The sequence below is a fragment of the Drosophila miranda genome, assembly GCF_003369915.1.
Source record: "Drosophila miranda strain MSH22 chromosome Y unlocalized genomic scaffold, D.miranda_PacBio2.1 Contig_Y1_pilon, whole genome shotgun sequence".
NCBI lineage: Eukaryota > Metazoa > Arthropoda > Insecta > Diptera > Drosophilidae > Drosophila > Drosophila miranda.
The window spans coordinates 30,862,663-30,882,609 of record NW_022881603.1 but is presented as its reverse complement, the minus strand read 5'-3'; the positions used below and the strand labels follow the sequence as shown (position 1 = coordinate 30,882,609).

Below are 19,947 nucleotides of genomic sequence, written 5' to 3'. Positions count from 1 at the left end.
TGGGTTCGTTCTCGGGCATCCCCACTCCGTCGCCCAAGCGTTGAAATCGCCGGCTATGAGCGTAGGGTGTTTCTCCCGCGCATCTTCAGCAATCCTTTCCAGTGCCTGCGTCGCCTGCTGTAGGCTGAGGCTCGGGGGCAGGTAGCAGCTATATATGTGCACTCCATTTATCCGGGCTCTGGCGAATCCGTCTCCGGCGTATGTTTGCAGTAGTTGCTGTGTGGGACTCGCACAGCTCCATATCGCTGCCTTCTTGCTCGAGTCAGCAATCCACTCTCCCGAGTTGCGATTCCGGTATTGCTCGCTTATGACTGCTACATCAATACGGTGCTCCCTTATGGTCTGGTCCAGCAGCTGCTGTGCCATCTCGCAGTGGTTGAGGTTTAGTTGGATGATTTTCATCTATCCTTCATTTGCTGCATCGCCTTTTGATACTGCGGGCACCTCGAACTCGTCGTTTGGTGCTTCGGGTCCTTCACCCGGTGGCGCTTGCAAAGAATGCAACTTGGTTCGTCTTTGCAATCTTTGGCCTGGTGGTCGGCTCCTGCGCAATTGTAGCAGCACTTCGTGAAGTCTTGGCTGCTCTTACAATTAGGCGCGATGTGGCCAAACTCCATGCACTTGTAGCATCTTCGGGGAGTTGACTTGGGTCGTATTCTGCAATACCCCCACCCCAGGCGAATTCTTCCTTTCTCCAGGAGGGGCTTTGCTATAGCCGGTGGAACTTTCAGAGTCAGGGTCTGCGTGCTCCTATAGGCTGGTCTGATGGAGATGGCTGCGGCCTCGCAGATTTCCACCCCTGCCTGCGCTTTGAGTTCTGCTAGGACTTCCTCTTGGGTGGACACTTCGTCTATGTCCCTTACCTCCAAGATGACAGTTTCGGTAAGACTCCTTACTTCAACCGTGCTTCCTAGCGCTTCCTTGACTGCTGCCTGCATCTCGTGGGTTCTCGGGTCCGCCGATTTTTCCAGCATCAGCAACAGCTTTCCTTTTGCTGTGCGTCGCACCCCTTGCACCGATTGCCCTAGCTTTTTAAGACTTGGCTCTGTCTTGACCTTCCTTAGAATGTCTGCATATGAGACAGTGCTGGTGGCGGCGATGACTATTGCATCGCTGCGTGGCGGTCTTGGTCGTTGCTGCTGCTTTGGCTTTGGCCTTTGCCTAGCTACGACCTTCACCCACCCCACCTCTCGATCCTTTGGGGCGTCCTCCGGTCCCTTGCGAGCTACGGCGTCCCTCATGTGGCCTTCCTGCGGCTTCTTCTCCGTTTTTTTTTACTTTTTGGGTCCATGTTTTGGCTTCTTCGGCCTTGGGGACGGGGACGGTGACGGGTGGGTGGTGTTCCTGTGCTCTGGCCGTGCCCTCTTTCCCGCCCTCTCCGTCACTGCCGGCTGTGTAACCTTGGCTACAGCCTGCTCCGCAGAGATCGTCTGCCAGCACGATTCCAACTCTCGCTGCAGATATTCGATCTCATCCACCAGATCCCTCATTGGGTTCGTGATGGACCTCTTTGGGAGCACCATCAGCTTCCTCAACTCTCTGGCCTTTTGGCCCAAGCTTGCCAAATGCGCCATGGCCCTCGCCTTCGGGTCTGCTTGCTCCTCTTGGGGGCGCTGCAGCGTTGGAGGAGAGGATCTTGCGCGCTCCTCCACTGCTTCCGCCGGCTGGTTTGGCGATCGCGCCAGAGCATTTTTCCGGCGAAAGGGATTCTCCTCATCCCAGGCGAATGAGCTTGTCAGCGGAGTGCTGCAAGCCGCAGCTTGTTCCCGCTGATCGCTCATCTCCGATCTGGCCGTTGATCTGGCAACTCCGGTTGCTGTGGCCGCGCCCTCTATTGGCCAGACGCTGTCGTTTTCCAGCACTTAGCTCCGTGCCTCCAGTCAGCTGTTCTTCCGTCGTTATCCAACACCACTTGCGGTGTGCTTGGCCAATTTTGCCCAAAAACAAAAAGAAGGCAGCAACCAACAAGTGGCGCCAAGAATCACAGCGAAGAAGAATAGGAAAACAGGCACTTACCTGCTGTTCCTTCCCCCCCCTTCGGCCTAGGGCTCGACGGCGTCCCACTGGGATTTCGGCCAGTACTATTGGCCAGGTGGCCGCTTCTCTGCTTGCGGACTTGCGTTCCGCGCAGGTAAGTAGCGCAGCACTACTATGGCTCGCGCTAACTACTCTTTGCCTCTTTTCCAGGCTAACTTCCGACGTTTTCCACTGAATTATACGGAACGATTTAAAAACACGACCGCACTCACTAGAATACACTCGTATGTGTGTTGCCTTTGGCCAACAGTTATGAGCCCTGTTTGTGGTGCAATTAACGAGGGCCGCCAGCCAGTAAATGAGCTTCCAGCTCCAGCTCCTGTTCGAACCTTGCCCGCTGGCACGTGCCGATCCAGAAACCTCAGCCAGACAATCTCATCAGCGGCTCACCCCTGGACATCCTGGCGAAACTCAAATATAAGCCCTTTATGGCAAACTTTATTAATATGCAAACGTTGTAGGAGCTGCGAATACGTTAACTAAATGTGCAAGAGGACAGCTCTGGGCGCTTTTCCGGGTGCCCCGATTACAACGAACTTAATGCTTTTTAAAAAGTTTTTCAATAGGAAGAGTCACAAAGTTTTTGCTGGTCCTATGCCATCGGAACCGTAAATCTGCGGAAATCATCTTAAATGTAATGATTTCTGTGCGTTTTTAAGCTTCTCAAGCTCTCTCTTTGGGAAATTACCTTCATTATCTGTACGAAAATGAAATGCACAAAAAGGCTGAAGACTGCCATCAGGTGGGACTCCTCTCTGCCACCAAATCCGTCTGTCATGCGGTTTCCATTTTCACAATTTAATATCTTTTAAGGTTTCTGGTCACGTGCGTAAGGGTGAAGTGGCTCAGAGCATTCACATCTCCTGCAGCTGCTGTGTGTCTGTGACCTTTTTAATGGGCTGACGGGTCACGCAGCCATTTACACGATTCTTTTTTATTCATTTTTGCGCCCGGCCTGATACAGACTGCTAATTTTTTGGCCGAATCCCATAATACTATTAAATCGAAATCACATAAATCGGACCTTAAAACCTGGATTTTTGGGCATAAAAAACTAAATCGGGTGCCTAAACTCCATGATGCCTCGAAATTGGAAAGGAATCTGTGGTTCGGTGCTAGAGTATCCATTTTCCCACTCTTTAAGGTACAAATTGCGCAGAAAGTGTCACGCCACACCTTAAGCCATTTTATATTATTACCTTTTCCACGAAATTCAATCTCGTAATTGTTATCAAAACTAATCGCACGTGAAATCCACTCAAATCAGGTATATACTCGCCTTGTAGATGGACTGGGAACCCAAGAAGTTCACGCACTGACAGTATGACAGCCTCTTCTCCCACCCAAGTCAGGCTTGAGCAAAACAATTTGGAATATTCGAAAAATCTTTGATACCAGCAACTGTGGCGTATACTTAACGTGAAGACTCCTCCAAAGAGAGTCTACCAATTACCATGTGTAAACGCAATTTAATTATTTATAACGCAATTGAAGTTTTTCTTTCGGTTGACTTGCAGATGGGTTGCTATAGGACTTATCGGAGAGATTCGTAATCGATCGCCCTTAAAGCATGTGCCGCCGACCCCACTTAGGAAACTCATCGAGCCACTCTCGACGGTATCGACTTCAAAGAGCACCCCAAGCCGGGGACCAGGACCACAGCCAGAATAAGGACCAGAACCAGAACCAGCACCCCTGCCCAGACCAGACAGTTTTGTTTTATGGGCCTAGTCTCTGGTTGGCGTCTGTATTTACTCTTGTACATTGTGCCACACATACTGGCATAACCCGACTGACTCATGGGTTCTTTTTAAGCACACAAAGTATAAAATACAAAATACTTACCGAATACAGAGAATGGATGGATGGAGGGAGACTTGTGCTTGACTTTAATTTGTGTGTAAACACTTTAAATGGCGAGCCCCGGCATTCCCGAGCGGGAATTAACAGAGTACTCGGGGCACTTCAGCCCCATCCGGCGGCAGTAAGGGATGCGGATGTACCCGTAGCAGTTTATGTTTTTTTTTTTTTTTATATTCATATACTTATTTATTTGCTCTATAATATATACTGTACAATTTATATTTAACTTAATTTAACGGACAAGAGTATGTTGGGACTAGGGGCCCCGCGGACTGCGGTACTGCCGCAAAGCATTGCTTCGCAGTGGCGTGGACACCTACTCCGGCTACTCCTTCCGCCTTCTCTCCAAGGACCTAAGCGTTCGCATCACGCTAGAGGAGAACTCCGCGGCCGCTTCCCACACCTTCGGGTCTGCCAGCATCAGCGGCACCAGAGTCTCGGTGCTGACCCTAGACCCTGCTGCTGTCTCCAATGTCTGACGCTCGAGGTCAAACCTGTGGCAGTCGAAGAGGACGTGGCGAGCGTCCTCCTCTATGCCTGTGCCACACTCGGGGCACCAGTCCTCTGTCTCGTGGCCGAAGCGCTTGAGGTAGCCGCGGAAGCAGCCATGTCCGCTCAGTGCCTGGGTAAGGTAGAAATCCACCTGGCCGTGCTTCCTTTCAACCCAGCATGCTATGCTTGGGATGAGGGTGTGGGTCCATCGGCCTTTGCGTGAGTCGTCCCATCGAGTCTGCCATCTGTCTATGCTGGTCCTTCTGGCGGCGTCCTTAATTTCTGCTTTGGAGCGTACCTCGGCTGCACTGTCCGTCATGGCATCATGGATCTCCTTCCTCTCCCTTATCAGCTCCCTGAGCGGAACTTGCCCGGCAATGACTAACGCGGCTTCGTCTGAGATGGTCCGGAACGAGCACGCGATCCTAATGGCGCACAGTCTGTACGTTGCCTCAACTCCTCGCATGTAGCTCCTCACCTTCGCGGCTCCTTCCTCGTTGCCTGCTTTGGCCCTCTGGTGTTTAGCAGCATCCTGGATAGCGCTCCCGCGGTCCCACCGGCCTTCGTGTGGACGTATTCCAGATGCTCTTTGAAGGACAGGCGCGTGTCGATGAGGACTCCAAGGTACTTGATGGACCTCTGCGATTCGATCGCGGTCCCACCGACCTGCACTCTGGCGGTCTCGACCACTTTACGGCTGGATATCAGGACCGCCTCCGTTTTTTGGGCCGCCAGCTCCAGCCCCGCGGCGGCTAGCCACGCCTCGACGGCTTGTATGGCGACGTTGGCAAGCTCCTCCACTGCGGCAAGTTCCTTCGCTACCGCCACTATTGCGACAGCGTCAGCGAAAGCCACCAGGTTAGTGTTGGCTGGCATCGGGAGCCGTAGGACCCCGTCGTACATGGCGTTCCAGAGCAGAGGTCCCAAAACGGAGCCCTGCGGGACTCCGGCTGAGACTTCGTATGCCCTAGAGCCCTGACATGTGTCCATTGTCAGCACCCTATTGCTGAAATAGCTGCGCGCTATATTCAGTAGGTAGCCCGGGATGTTGAAGGACCTCAGTGCCTCCAGCGTCCGGGTCCAGTCGGCCGAGTTGAAGGCGTTCCTTATGTCCAGTGTCACCACCAGACAATAGGACTTGGTTCCGCCTCTCCACCTAGTCCCAGCAATGGCTTCCTCCGCCGTTTGTACGACCCTCAAGATGGCGTTCAGCGTCGACCTCCCTTTCCTGAACCCGTATTGGTTCTGGGAGAGACCGCCTGCTACTTTGATGGCTGCGCTCAGCCTCGCACCGATCACCCTTTCGAAGACTTTTCCCATGGAGTCCAGAAGGCAGATGGGCCTGTAGGAAGAGGCCACCCCTGGCGGCTTGCCCGGCTTGGTTAATAGTAGCAGCCGTTGCCTTTTCCACCTCTCGGGGAACGTCCCCTCCTGGAGGCATTTGTTGAAAAGGCCCGCAACTTCCCTCGGGAGTAGAAGAAGTGCCAGCTTCAACGCGCTGTTGGGGATCGCATCCGGACCCGGAGCCTTCCTAGGTATCAGGTATCTGCCTGCCTGCAACACCTCGGCTTCCGTAACTTCGCAGATGTTGCTCGGGCTATGCTCGAACCGCAGGGAGCTAGGGATCTGCCGTCCTCGAGGAAACAGTGCCCTGACTATACCCTCCAGTGCCTTTGGATCTGTTGGAGCTTTACTGCCCGCTTTCAGCCTCTTCACCACCATCCTGTACGCGCCTCCCCAGGGGTCCTCTTCGGCGGCATCACACAGCTGGCAGGTTCTACGGAGAACCGCAATCGCTTCGCTCCACCAGAAAACTGGATCCTTGTGCTTCCGGAACGTCCCTCTCGGTAGCATGCTCTGGTCGCAGGCGCCTTCAAGTGCGTCCGCCAATTTGGTCGCCATATCGTTGGCTCCGTCTGCATCGTTTGCAGAGTAGCTCTCAAGGGCGCTTGCGAAGGCTTGGGCCCTCAGCGTGTCCTGGCGGTACGCCTTCCCATGCCGGAACGGGGTACCTCTCGATCGGGCAAGGGTGCCCAGGGTGCATAGTATGGCCTCGTGGTCGCTGGCAGTATATACGCCGCTGATCCTCCATCGGGCGTTCCGGGCCAGCGTGCTGCTGGCATAGGTGAGATCGATGATCGACCCTACACCTGCCCTGCTGAAAGTTTGCTGGGACCCTTCGTTTAGAAGGACGACGTCCAGAGAGGCAAAAGCCTCCAACACCGTGCGGCCTCTGGCGTTTGTACGGGAGGACCCCCATTCCAGGGCCCAGGCGTTGAAGTCGCCTCCGACTACGACGTTGTTCCGTCCTCGCAGATCGCAGCTCAGCTCGTCCATAATGCGGCTGAAAGTCTCCAGTGAGAGGCTGGGTGCCAGGTAGCAGCTGTAGAACCATATGCCGCCTACATACCCTCGGACGAACCCGTCTGCCGACTTGGTGTCGCGCAATTGTGGCGCGTCGACGCCACAGAGCCGCAGGGCCGCTTTGCCAGTAAGGTCCGTGGCCCAATCGCTGCTGCTGCCCACCTTATGTGGTTCGCTGAGGAGTGCCACCTCAGAGCCAAGTTCGCGCACCGTCTGCTTGGCCCAGGGAGAAGGGCAAGCTGACCACCGCCAGCTGGGACTCCGCGTATCCGCGGCGCAGACTGCGGACTCTTACTCGACCCTCGTCAATGTTGAATTGGCGAGTTAGAGCGGCACAGATCTACTGCTCTGTCGCGAGGGAGTCGATGTCCCGTATCTCCAATATGACCACCTTCGAGTCTTCCGTCATTGCGCGCACAGACGCTCCATCGCCGAGGACACGTGCGATGCTGGCTTTCATGCCCTCAGCACTCTCCACGCTGTCTTTTGCCACCTCCAGCAGAAGGTTGCCGTTTATGGTGCGGCGTACCTTGGAGACGCAGCTTCCCAGGTCGGAAAGCTGGTTGTCGTGTCGTCTGGTGACCATTGCCAGAACCTCGCTGTACGACTTCCCGGGGGCCTGAACTATGACCGCGTCTGGGCGAGCGCGGCGTGCTGCTCTCGGCCTCTTGGCCACCACGCTCCATTCGCTGTCCGGGATTCCGGGGCTCTTGGGCTGCCTCATGGCGCTGGTCGTCGCCACGTCTCCGTGTGGCCGCAACGGGGGTCCTCTTTTTAAGGGTCCTCTTGGTTGCGATAGCTCCTTTTCGCTGCCTTGGGCGCGTATGTGGGGTTCCCGGCTCCCCCATTGGACCTTCGGCCACGGATGGCTGGCTAAGTTTACGCCACGGTTCGGTTTGCGCTGCGGCATCTTTCCTCCAGACGGTCGTTGTCTGCTGCTCCTTGTCTGCGCTCCGCGTGCTCTGTGAGCATTTCGGGCACAGGCCTTGGGCGTCGGAGCCTTCCTGCAGCGCGCTTCTACCCGCTGCAGCCTCTTGGCTCGATTCGATGATGTACGAGTGCAGCTCCTTCATGCGCACGAACAGTGCTCTGGTGGCCATGTTGATGTGGCGCGTATTTTTGTCCATCATCCTGGTCTGAACCTCATCAAGGATTTTTCCCAGCTCCGAGAGGTTCTCAAAGCAGGTAGCCTCCTGGTGGGCCTTGCTCTTCTTGGGCGGCGTTTGCCTCTGGGAACTTCCCGGGCTGGCTGGGTCCCGAAGCCTCTTGGGGTCTCCCTAGAGTCAAGGTCCCGACTCTGCGCCGCTGCTGCTGGAGATGGAGATGGCTCGCGTGCCGGCGATCGGGCGAGCATGCTACCCTTCCTGAAGGCGAGCTTTTCATTCTCCTCCATTTCTATTGTTTACTTTAGAATTTGAATTTCGAAATTAAAATCTCCCTCCGTTGGCGCGCAACTCCAGCTCTCTCCAACACTCTGGCAGCCCTGGGTCGATCGGGGCTGTCTGGCAACACCGTCCGTGTGGCAACTCTACGCGATCACCTGTCTGGCGGCGCGATCAGCTGCTGTGTTTGAAGCTCCGGACGAGAAGAAGAAGAAAGAAGAAAAGTTGAGTGAAAATTCCTTTTTTCCCTCCACCAACAATGTGGAAAGTGCAAGTGGAAGGCGCCAAAACAAGGGTTCACCCCCCCTTCCCCTGCTGCCTGGAGTGCACTGATTGTGCCCCTGCAAAAGCGCGGGATGCCGGTGGGGCCGGCTTTTATACGCAGTACGTACCGGTGCGACAGCAGCCTGCTCTCAAAAGCTTTTCTTCCAGGTAACACGCGCAGCGCGGATGCTAAAAACGGAAAATCAGGAGCCCGTGATTCAGAACAACCGCACTTGAAAACGCTCAACTCTCTCTCCTAGCAGTTTATGTGTGTGTGTGTGTGTGTGTGTGTGGTGGAGTGGTTTGTTTGTTATACCCGATACTCAAAATGATTATTGGGGTATATTAGATTTGTGGTAAAAGTGGATGTGTGTAACGTCCAGAAGGAATCGTTTCCGACCCCATACAGTATATATATTCTTGATCAGCATCAATAGCCGAGTCGATTGGGCCATGTCTGTCTGTCCGTCTGTCCGTCCGTCCGTCTGTCCGTCTGTCCGTCCGTCCGTCTGTCCGTCCCCTTCAGCGCCTAGTGCTCAAAGACTATAAGAGCGAGAGCAACGATGTTTTGGATCCAGACTTCTGTGATGTGTCACTGCTACAAGAATATTTCAAAACTTTTCCCCGCCCACTTCCGCCCCCACAAAGGGCGAAAATGTGTGGCATCCACAATTTCGACGATATGAGAAAACAAAAAACGCAGAGTGCAAAATCTGAACCAGATCGTATAATTATTATAGCCAGAATCAAGAAAACAATTTCATTCTTTCTTGCTCTGTCTCTCTCTAACACACAGGTTTCATGGTCGGTTTTGCCAATTGCAAAATATGAGTTCAAGGATCTCAGAACCTATAAGAGCCAGAGCAACCAAATTTGGTATCCACACTCCTGTGATATCGGACCTTGTCCATTTTGTGTCCAAATTTCGCCACACCCTCTTCCGCCCCCGCAAAGGACGAAAATCTGAGGCATCCACAAATCTCAGAGACTATTAAGGCTAGAGTAACCAAATTTGGTACACACACTCCTTTATATAGATGTATCTATAAAACGCATATCTCAAAATTTCGCCGCCGATATTTGACCATATCTATCAGATAGCTGAATCTGGATCAGATCAGATAATTTTTATAGCCAAAAGGAACAAATCAATTTGCAGTGGCTACGCAGCGCCCGACGTCACGCTCAGACTGATTTTCTGTCTCTCTCGCACGCACTCTTTGTCGTGGCGTTTAATATTAGCGGCGTCTGCCGGAGAGCCATACTGACTTAGTATCGGGTATAACTGTAGAGTTGCGGTGTCCGTAGCAACTCACAACTCACAGCCAGACTCAGCTCATACACCTCGAACAATGCGCTGAAGGGATTGACAAAAGAGAAAGAGAGAGAGAGAGAGTCAGCGTGTTTTAGAAACTACTGTAGGCAAGACTTTCTTACTTCTCCTTTTTGGAGGACTGCAGGATGCGTATGAGCAGATTGAGATTGTGATTCCCTTGCTGGCCAAATTGGCCACATAAACGATGGACTCGGAGCCAGAGAGGTAGCTTGAAAGAGGAAAAACGTTACATTAAACTGGTAGGGCTCCCCTTGGATCACTCCCTCACCGTTTCACTACGAACACATTCTCTTTGAGCACACCATACTTCGTTGATCCTTTCTGCAGTGTTGTCGATGTTTTCCTGAGCTCCACCAGCGTCTTGTAGATCTTCAGATGCGAACGCTCGGCCGAGGACCCGTCTCCACATTTACAGTGGCGTAGTCCGGGGCCAGAGGAAGCCAGCTCTTTTGGGCCGTGGAAAAGCCCGCATTTGTGCCGCTCGTCCACTGGAAGGGAGTGCGCGAGGGATATCGGCATTGGAGTTGCATGCAGCCGGATCCTGTGCGTCCTCCCAGCTGATCTCGCCATCGGTCATCTGCTGGCCCCGGCAGGATCATCATCAGCATGTTTGCCGATCACCCAGTTGGCCGTGCGACTCGGGGGCAGGTTATTAAGCCAGCTGTCCACGGCTGTCTTGATGGAGCTAGCGGAGACGCCGTCGCTGGCGGGCCCCGTGATCCGCAAACTGGTGCAAGTAGTACTGCTGCCGCTCCTCGATCCCCTCCCAGGCACTGCCACGGAAGGCCTGTACCCAGTTGGAGGGCGGTTCCCTCTTTCCCGTCTCAGCATTCACCTTTCCGTCGTGCCACTGACTTTTTGAACCACTCGTTCTCGTTACTCGAGTGGTTTGGGACAAAGTCCAGTATGATCTTCAGATCCAATTCTTCGGCTTTCTTGATCAACGCTCGGAAGTCGTCCAGAGTTCCGTACTCTGGCTGGATGTCGAAGAAGTCGGAAATGTCGTAGCCAAAGTCCACCATCGGTGAGGTGAAAATGGGTGACAGCCAGGCGGCAGTCACGCCCAGATCTTTGAGGTATTCTAGTTTGCTCGTGATGCCATTCAAGTCTCCGATGCCATCACCGTCTGAGTCCATAAATGATCTTGGAATGATCCCACCAATCCTTGCTCTTCACCGACGCTGACAAGCATGGATTAGCCAGGACTTGTAGTGTACCAGAGTTTAAATATATATATATATGTAAACAGATATATAGGCCCTTGATATCAGCAGATGACTATGACTGAACTTAAGGACGGCGTACAAATAGGGTTGGTCGTGTGCACTCTTGCTAGGCTCGGGTCTAGCTCGCCGGATGGTCGGGGTTCTTCCTCACCTAATTGTACTATCGTACTCCACTACATTTAAATAGTGCACTTTACGGGAAACTATAAGTGATTATACAAAAACAAAGTAAACTGAAATACTGATAGCGCCGACACGCCAAATAAAAGCCCTACTGAACCATTTCTATTTAGAGAGAACCTAGGTGTTGATTGCCCCTCTCTTCTGTACCCACCCTACCATGACAATGCGTTCGAGTTCTTGCATTGTCCCTTGATGAATCCTTTACTAAGATTTACCACATTTTATAAGATCCTGGCACGGATACTCGACAGACCATTTTTATGATTTTAAAGATTCATTTCAATTCAAAACGATTCATATTTTAATATAATGGGAGACTTCAATTTCAATATTCATTACGTTGCAGTTGTAGAAACACAACAATTGACTTAGGTTCTAATTTGTGGGTAATATTCCCTTAATCCTAATTATCATATAAGTTTAGTTACAAATTCATTATTTTAAAGCATGAAAATTATTAGGTTATAGTTATAGTTATTAGATATATAGTTAAATATGCGACACTTCAGTTTAAGTTTTAAAAAAGGTTTTATTCTTTCACTTAAACTTAGCGTACATTGGTTAGTTATTTCGCCGACGATGACTGAGGTCTGATGTCTTGAACGGAATTAACTTTGGTTGAATTCTCCGACGGTGTCGCGATTGACGTTTGTCTTGAACAGAACTGAGTTGGCTTCTTAGATGCAGACTATTTATATTATGATGCTCGGTTTGGAATTCGGATTTGGATTCGGAGGCGTTGGCTTCGACTTCGGCTTCGGAGATGGAGTTCGTGACTCGATCGATATGTGGGTAAGGCGGCTTTTGATGAAAGCCTTCCGCTGCGTATGATCGGTGTTGCATTACTTGGGGGTGGCTGAGAATAGGGCCTCTGATTGGTCAGCTAGGATGGTGTGATTCTTGAGAATCGATTAGTAATTGATCTCTGAAGAGTGGCGGGGTTCTGGTGCGGCTGGATTCTAGTGCGGCTGGATTCTAGTGCGGCATCTATTGTTTTATGTTCAACTTCCAGTTTAGGGTGTTTGTTTACATTGCCTGCAATCGGCTACGCGTGGTCCATTTCGAGCGTGAGATTGTTTATGAGGGTTCGAAGCTGAGGGTGTCGTATTGTTTATAGTATTGTGGGTAATAGGGTTGCAGGGTAATAGACATAGACAAGGGTATGCGGAGCATGGACTATAGATATGTCACTCCCCCATTGTTAGATTTAAGCCTGTTCTCAGGCGATTATCCTTGGATATAGTTCAGGTGCGTCTAAAACTGTGCCTGCTGGGGATTCCTCGTCTTCGTCTAAGGGTGTTTCTATGTGCGGGTCGGTTTTAGGCTTATTGCTTTTACTTAGATTAAACAATTTGTAGCTTAATCCTATTATGATTATGACAAATAGTAGTATTAAGCTTACCTGTAATACCTTATTTAATCGCGTATTTTCTATTACGATTTCTTTGGTTTGCAAATAAGACAATGGTTTAATTTTTGTTACGTTATTGTTGATGTAGATGCTTTGTGCAAATTCTGGTATGGAGTTGGATATTAAGAATTCATTTAACTGTATACTGCAATAATGTATTTTTATTAATGCGTTACCTTCTACTTTTATTTCTTGGTTTAGGCAATCTTGGTTTAATATGGTTTTTGGTAATTTCCAAGTTAACAATATATTGGGTTCTATGAAACTTATTTGAAAGTTTTGGTGTGCTTTGGTGTATAGACATTTTGTTTCTACTTGTTTGAATATTCCTGAAATACATTCGTCATTTATTTTTCGTTTTGATTCTTTTTCATATACCTCGTTTTCTAGAACGTAATAATTGTTTTGCGTTAGGTCAGTGAGGATGTTATTATCTTCATCTGGTAATGGGACAATTTTAAGTATAGGAATATTTCTGATCTCTCGTGGGATGTTGGAAATTATTAGTATTTCGTTAGTGTCTGTTTTCAACCAGGTAGATGTTTTGATATTTAATAATTTTCTCTGAATCGATGTGTTTCAGGTAATCCTGCCTCAATAATTTTGGATTAAAGATCCCTAATCTTGTTAGCTGCATGCCTAATTCAATATCCTCTATGTACTCTGTAAAAGGTTGAAGGTTAAATATTAATATCTCTAGTTGCTTATTTCTATCATTATCCTTGTTAATTTATTGACAACTTCTATGCCAGAATTTACTGCTTGAATTACTAAGTTTAATTCGTTAGCTTGAACACTGTGGCTAGCCAGATTGTTTATTTTCCCTTCTAATTCGACTTTATCATCTTGATCTAATGTTCCAAATAGATATTTATATACTGTGCCTACTGCATTTATAAGGCCTCTTTTGTTTCTTTTGGCTATTTTCATGCCGTTGAATTCACGTTGCAATTTCTCGATTAAATATTGAACTTGGATTACGTTATTAAATTGGGTTGCCTGTTCTAGTAAACTCTGATATGTTTCATCTGTTCTTGTTATATTAATTGTTAGATAATGGTATTCATAATTAATGGGTATGTTAATGGTATTTGTTTTGAATATGAGATATCCATTCCTTGAGTTGATGGGATCTATCTCTATATTCTGTCCGGAAGACTGTAGGACGGTGAACATTAGTAAGATTATAATCTTAATCATGTTGTAGCTCCGGATTCCCAGTACTCTCTTCGGGTACTCTGCAATTATCGTATTTACTTTTATTAGATTTTTTCTTTCTTTTGAATTTCGTTTTATAGTGGGTGATTTTCCTCCCTCTATTTTTCTCTTCAAAGTGCTTTTCGTCTACCTGCCTAATTTCCCCTGTTCTTTTCAACGGGTTGGTTGTTTTTGTTTTAACTAGGGGTGCATTCTTGTAGCGTGTGTCTACTTCAAAGTCGATTCTATCGTTATTCAAATGATTGATCTTCCTAACTTTATTCAGTTGGGTGTTATAATCTGGTAGTCCGGCGTACAGGAAGATATCAGCGTGGGATCTTTTTGTAGTATTATGAACCGTTTTATGGTTATAAGTGTATAGAATTAACTCGAATTTGGTGAACTTGTTTTCTATGTTATCCTCACTTGAAATGATTCTTCATTTTTCATTGATCGTTTTATGTAGTCGTTCTACATCAGAAACTCCGTTTTTACTGGTAGTGATTTCGATTTTCACATTTTCCGCATTCAATCATGCTTGCAATGCTGCGCACATAAAGGCTGAATCTTTGTCGGCTTTAATTCCCTGTGGCTTGCCCATTTCGTTTAAGACTTTTACGATGGCTCTCTTGGTTTCTAACCAGTCACGACTCTTAACTTCTACAAGGGTAGCGAATTTAGAATATACATCAATGCATGATAGGAATTGTTGATTGCCTACCAAATAGAAATCCATGACATACTTTTCTCTGATATTTTGTATTTCAGGGGTGATTTCGAAGGTTAGATTGGTGTTACGATGCTCTGTTTTAGAAACGTTGCACGTAGGACATTCATTGATAATATTTTGGATTAACTTTTGATAATCGGGGTAGTAGAATTTTCCTTTAAACCAATTAGTGGTCTTTTCGATACCTGGGTGAAGTAGCTCTTTATGATTCTTCAATATTTGTTCTTTGAATTCGGAGTAGTTCGGAATATTTATGAGTTTGGTACTGGATTTAATCAGTTTAGTGGTGTGATTTGGACTGATTATCTCCAGGAATGCCCTTTGGAACAGTGGGAAGTCTACTTCGTTATGGAAATATAGTGCACTCTTTTTGGTACACACATATTCCTTTATTATATCTTTTGCTAATGATTCTGTCATTTCGGTATATGTGATTTTTATCAGTATCTTGTGGAAATAGTGGGATGTTTCTACCTTATCCTCATTACCTTTAATCAGTTCTATTTGCCTATTATAGTAATTGATTGGTCTCTCTGTAAGTAGAATATAATTTGTATTATCTTCTTGCGCGCTATGGACCGTTGCACAATCACTATTAATGGTTTCCCCGAGTAGGTTTTCGTTAATCTTTACTCTTGATAGCGCATCGGCTACATGGTTCTCCTTTCCGGGTAAATATTTTATTTTGAAAGCAAATTCATTTAATTTGATCTTCCATCGTTGTAGCTTCATATTTGGTTCCTTGAGGTTATTCAACCAAATCAAGGGTTTGCGATCACTCAATATCTCAAACGTTCTACCAAACAGGTATGATCTGAAATACTTAGTTGCCCAAACTATAGCTAGTAATTCCTTTTCTATTGCTGAATAATTGATTTCGTGTTCGTTTAAGGTTCTACTTGCATAGCAGATTGGTTTGTGGTCTTGCGACAACAATGCAATGTTACTTGCATCGGTTGTTACCGTGAACATTCTGTTGAAATCTGGGAATGCGAGGATGGGGTCTGAGGTGATAAGTACTTTCAATTTTTCGAAGGTCTCGACGTATTTTTCCTCTGTTGGGTCTATGACTGCTCGTTTCTTTAATTTGAGTGTCATAGGTTTTGCTATATTAGCGAAGTTGGGAATGAATTTCCTATAGAATCCACGTAAACCTATGAATGATTTTATTTTTGTGGTTGTATTGGGTATTGGGAAGTTTATTATGGCAGATATTTTCTTTGGATTAGGAACTATGCCGTTAGTTGTTACTACATGGCCTAGGAATTCCGTTTCTTTCTTCAGGAATTCACACTTATCAATTTGTAGCTTTAAGTTGGCGTCTCTCAACTTTCCAAATACTCTCCTTAGTGACAACAGGTGTTCTTCCAATGAAGTGGAAAATATAATGATGTCGTCTAAGTATACGAGGCAATCTTTGAAGATTAACTCTTCTAGCAGATTGTTCATACATCTTTGGAAGGTAGCGGGGCAGTGGTTAGCCCAAAGGGCATACGAGTGAACTCGTAATGACCATGCTTCGTGGAGAAAGCTGTTTTTGGGATTGAGCTAGGTTCCATAGGAATTTGATGGAATCCCTTAGCTAAATCGATTGTTGTGAAATATTGGCACCTACCTAGTTTATCTAGTATTTCGTCCATTCTGGGTGTAGGAAATTTATCCTTGATTGTCACCTCGTTTAGACTTCTATAATCTACTACCATACAATATTTCTGCTTTCCTGAAGCATCTATTTTCTTTGGTATCATAGCGATGGGTGAACAATAGGGAGAATTCGACTTACGAATGATTCCCTGTCTAATCATATCTTTGATTTGTTGAGTCACTTCTTGATCGTGTATTTGAGCATATTTATATGGTCGACGATATACAGGATCTTCGTGATGGGTTTTAATTTCGTGCTTTATAGTACTAGTGAAGGTCAAAATGTCACCTTCTTTATACTGCACGTCCTTAAATTCATAGAGAACTTTCTTTAGTTTCTCCTTTTCTTCGTCATTTAAATGTTCCAACCTTAGCTGGTTGCATTCCCTTAATTCATTCTCTAATGCGGAAGCGAAGTATTGCTCTCCTTCAGGAGATGGGTCAAGGCACTTAGGTGTAGTTATATCTTCCTTTGAAGATGGCTTAACACCTTTGTATGCGGTCTTGCCGACGGCAATTGCTTCTCCACTTTGGATGATTGGGTATGACCTTTCTCCTAACGTTACCGTTTCATTTCGGTTATCGATGACGGCTTTGCTGGCCAGCAAATATTCTCTGCCTAAGAGTATGACATAATTTTCAGAAAAATTATGAATATAAAATTTTTGTTTTGTCGCACAGTTTTTGGTTGCATTACGTGTAATGTTTTGAGTCAGACGGACGGGTCCATTGATGGTATGGACGGTGAGGTTGTAGCTATCGACTTTGGAATCTGTATAGTTTTCTTTTATTATATTTATTGACGATCCCGAGTCCGCGATACCTCTTAATTTTTTATTATTTACGATTATTTCTATATATGGTCTTCCTGGATTTCTTCCGAGGCACTCTGCTGAAAATTTACATCCATTTTCATTTGTCCGCTTTGGCTTTCCCTAGATCGTTTGACTGGCTGATTTGGTGCACTGCTACCAGCCTGAGTCTGATTGATTTGATAGTTTGTGGGATTCTGTACTCTGCCCTGGTTTAAGGAATTTCTAAATTCGTTAAATAATCCTTTATTATTTACGGCATTATTTCTTGAATTATTTCGATTCGATCCATGATTATTTCTGGAAGTACTTGGGTTTTGATTGTTATAATCGTTACTACTATAGCGAGGGTAATAAGTTCCAACATTCCTACGATTGTTATTTCCGTTTCTTGAGTGTTCGTGATTCTTGTTATCAGTTACGAAATTTTCGTAGATTCCTAACTCTTGAGCTGATTTTTCTAGATTAGCCATAGTAGAAATGTCTTTCTTTGCTAAAATGATGAACAGTTTATTGGGTAGAGCATCTTCTATGGTATGTCTAGTGGCATTTGCCAGAGCGTTTTTAAAGATTATCTTATTTTCTGGGCTAGTCTCCAGATTTAGTTTACTTACTATAACATTTGACTTAATTTCTAGTTCCTCTACGAACTTCCGAATATTCCCATTGAATTTGGTGTCGTGTAATTGTTGTAGCAGCGTTTCGTATGGAGTGTGGTTGTTGAATTTGCTGATTAGGGCTGCTTTTAGATCGGTCCAGGTGTTGGGTTGAAGGCTTTGTGATAAAAGCTCGTCCGCACAGTTGACCCTCAGTGGCTCCGTATATGATGCTTTGTTGCCGGATGTCTTCTGTTGGGTACAATTCGGAGATGTACTCGATCCTACTTATGAACGAGCTTAGGCGTTCTTGGCATCCGTCTGATGGTGGAATTTGCCTGATTGACTTCAAGGCTTGGTTCAGATGTATTTCTGTTAGCGGCATGTTGATTTCTTTTTATTTATTTATTTTTTCCTAATATTAATTGAGTTCAATCGTGTGTAGATTCTTTGGCGGATCTCTTTAGTATTAGCGTTACTTTTTCTCTGATCACTGTAGGTTATTACGCACTGTAACTGTCACTACGCCAATTGATCGTCTTAAAAAAAGGATTCACTTATAACTGAGATCCTACCGGCTGCGCCAGTTAAATATGCGACACTTCAGTTTAAGTTTTAAAAAAGGTTTTATTCTTTCACTTAAACTTAGCGTACATTGGTTAGTTATTTCCCCGACGATGACTGAGGTCTGATGTCTTGAACGGAATTAACTTTGGGTGAATTCTCCGACGGTGTCGCGATTGACGTTTGTCTTGAACAGAACTGAGTTGGCTTCTTAGATGCAGACTATTTATATTATGATGCTCGGTTTGGGATTCGGATTTGGATTCGGAGGCGTTGGCTTCGACTTCGGCTTCGGAGATGGAGTACGTGACTCGATCGATATGTGGGAAAGGCGGCTTTTGATGAAAGGCTTCCGCTGCGTATGATCGGTGTTGCATTACTTGGGGGTGGCTGAGAATAGGGCCTCTGATTGGTCAGCTAGGATGGTGTGATTCTTGAGAATCGATTAGTAATTGATCTCTGAAGAGTGGCGTGATTCTGGTGCGGCTGGATTCTAGGTCGAAGCCCCAAGGTCGGGGCTGTCAAGTGCAGAGCTCTGGAGCAGCGGAGACCAAAGACTCGTGGGAGACGGCGCAATTCTATCAGATCTATCCACGATCTTTCAAGGACTCGAACGGTGATGGCATTGGGGACTTGAATGATCTGGGCGTGACTGCCGCCTGGCTGTCACCCATCTTTGCCTCGCCCATGGTGGACTTTGGATACGACATTTCCGACTTCTTCGACATCCAGCCAGAGTACGGAACTCTGGACGACTTCCGAGCGTTGATCAAGAAAGCCAAAGAATTGGATCTTTGTCCCAAATCACTCAAGTGACGAGAACGAGTATTTTAAAAAGTCGGTGAAAATGGAGAAGGGCTACGAGGACTACTACGTGTGGCATGATGGGAAAGAGGGAGCCACCGACCAACTGGCTGCAGTATTTCCGTGGCACAGCCTGGGAGTGGAACGAGGAGCGGCAGCAGTACTATCTGCACCAGTTTGCAGTGCAGCAGCCCGATCTCAACTACCGTAATCCTCTGGTGGTGGAGCAGATGAAGCGCGTGCTTCGCTACTGGCTGAACGAGGGCGTGGCTGGCTTCCGCTGTGCAGGAGGCAATCGACTTGTGGCTGAAGAATATACCCGTTGGACGCAATTGGGTGGTAGGTTGAGGGTCTCTCTAGATAGTAGTTACAGTAATTCACGAACCCCATTTCTTTACATGAAGCTGGGAAACCACGACAAGCGACGAGCAGCCAGTCGATACGGAGTGGACCACATTGATGGCATGAACATGCTAGTGATGATCCTGCCAGGGGCAAGTGTGACATACCAGGGCGAGGAGATCGGCATGACCGATGGCGAGATAAGCTGGGAGGACACTGTGGATCCTTGGGGCTGCAACTCCAATCCGGATATCTACGAGATGTACACTCGGGATACCGAGCGAACGCCATTCCAGTGGACGGGTGGCAGCAATGCGGGCTTCACCGATGGACCCACCACCTGGCTGAGGCAGAACTGGCGGCAGAACATTCCCATCTGAAGATCTACAAGATGCTGGTGGCTCTACGCAAATCATCAAAGACCCTGCAGAACGGATCCACCAAGTATCTGGCTCTAACCGAGGACATATTTGTGGTTCGACGGTGAGTGAAATCGCTCTCAAGTGGAGTAAAAAACCTGATGTTTTATCCATTTAGATCGCTCTCCAACTATCCCACTATTGTGGGTGTAATCAACTTTGGCTCCGAGACCAAAACTATTGACTTGCGGGAGTTCGACAAGAATCTGTCTGGGAACTTGGAGCTGCTCGTCCGCAGTCTGGCCTCCACCAAGTCCGAAGGGTAAGTGGGATTATATTCC

General features: G+C 47.4%; 1 long non-coding RNA gene and 2 pseudogenes across 1 annotated transcript; 2 read left to right on the top strand and 1 right to left on the bottom strand.

Moving 5' to 3' along the window:
- Window positions 1-1,724: 1,724 nt before the first annotated feature.
- Window positions 1,725-4,034, top strand: LOC108160460. Its single transcript, XR_004473782.1, has 3 exons — window positions 1,725-2,131; window positions 2,188-3,181; window positions 3,305-4,034. It is a non-coding gene; the product is annotated as an uncharacterized LOC108160460 (long non-coding RNA).
- A 5,699-nt stretch (window positions 4,035-9,733) lies between these two features.
- Window positions 9,734-10,910, bottom strand: LOC117191596 (annotated as a pseudogene).
- A 7,665-nt stretch (window positions 10,911-18,575) lies between these two features.
- Window positions 18,576-19,750, top strand: LOC117189748 (annotated as a pseudogene).
- The last annotated feature ends 197 nt before the right edge of the window (window positions 19,751-19,947 follow it).